The sequence below is a fragment of the Octodon degus genome, unplaced genomic scaffold, assembly GCF_000260255.1.
Source record: "Octodon degus isolate 3935 unplaced genomic scaffold, OctDeg1.0 scaffold00201, whole genome shotgun sequence".
Lineage (NCBI taxonomy): Eukaryota > Metazoa > Chordata > Mammalia > Rodentia > Octodontidae > Octodon > Octodon degus.
In genome coordinates this window covers 2,788,835-2,790,336 of record NW_004524777.1, presented here as the reverse complement: position 1 = coordinate 2,790,336, position 1,502 = coordinate 2,788,835, and the positions used below count along the sequence as shown (strand labels likewise).

At 46.7% G+C, this 1,502-nt stretch overlaps 1 pseudogene; it reads right to left on the bottom strand.

Annotated features, from left to right (window-relative positions):
• Window positions 1-626: 626 nt before the first annotated feature.
• LOC101591742 lies at window positions 627-1,323 on the bottom strand (annotated as a pseudogene).
• Window positions 1,324-1,502: the final 179 nt, after the last annotated feature.

Below are 1,502 nucleotides of genomic sequence, written 5' to 3'. Positions count from 1 at the left end.
AAAAAAAGAAAAAAGAAATGAATCACAGCAAATGATCATTTTCTGACTGTGACCACTGGCTGTCATGCTGTCACATCTAGCACAGTAAAACCATGGTAAGAGAAGGTAAAAAGTGAGCACTACTTCTTAGCACATTCTCCCTCCTTCTGCCACTCTCCCTCTGCTCCTGTGTGGGTGCAGCAGAGACCACGAGCCAACTGGCCCAAGACAGTCAGACAGGAAGGGGTAATCACTGTGCCCTGCAACTACAGCCAGGGAGGCTCACCTCCACAGCAGTGCCTGTGGCTTTAGCCCAGATCCCCACAAAGGAATCCAGCTCTGGCAGTGGCTGCTGGGTAAAACGACTACCTGCTGAGTGAAGGGTGCTGAGTGAATGGATGGGTGGGCTACAGTGGTCACTTACAAAGAAGTCAGGTGCAATATGGAAACAACTCATTCCAGCAGCTGCTCTGGACCTCAACTCCCAACCTGCCTGCTGCTTGAAGGGAGGCCATCTCCCGCAGGAGCGAAGTCACTGGGGTGGGGCCCCATTCTCACTACCAAGTCTTTCCAGGGGCCAGGGCTTTAAGGCACAAAGCTCCTGGACCCACATTCTCTCACCCACCTGCCCCAACTCTCTTCTCCTCTCACTCCTTGTGTTTTTTCTTATGCTTCTTTTTCTCCTTCTTGGCTGCGTTGCTGTCTTTTGATGTGTGCCTTGCCCTTTTGTCTGTATCACTCTCAGAGTCTGAGTCAGATAACTTCCTATCTCTGTTGATTTTTCTTCTTTTCCTTCTTTCTTTTTCTGGATGAATTCCTTGTGGGGCCAGGCTTCTCAAATTCTGCTGACTTTGCCTCTTCTTTCTTCTCTTCCTCATCAGGTATCAGCAAATATTTGGTCCCACCTGGTTGCATGAAGCAATCTTTTGCAAAGTGGCCTTTAAAGCCACACTTCTTGCAGGTAGTGTCAAGAACAGCCTTGAGGGTGATCTTCTGCCCAGTGTAATCCTGGAAGGACTGCCTTCTCGTCTCTTCTTGCTCAATAATAACGTTGTTGGGATCAAGGTCTTACCCAGTCCCTTGGTTGACAACTTTCATGGAAAGACATATTTTTATTCTATCATTTTTCATCTCTCAGCCAGTAAGTTTCACCCACACTTTGTCTCCAACATCTACTATGTCAGAGGGCTTATCCACCTGACAGGATGACTTGTGAGACCTTGATTTCCACAGCCTGGGATTTTGATAAAGGCACCATTGTCTGTCACCATAGCAACCTCTCCTTGGAAAATATTGTAGAGATCAGGCAAGTTTTCCATGGTCTCAAGGCCTTCCTGAATTCATCCTTATATTATATGGCTCCTCCATTTCTCTTCTGCTAGAGCTAACTCAGGTGTCTGAGTGTCAGCTCTTATGGAGCTGCTGCATTGCCTGAGACACCTTTTCTTCTTCTTCTTCTTCTTCTTCTTCTTCTTCTTCTTCTTCTTCTTCTTCTTCTTCTTCTTCTTCTTCTTCTTCTTCTT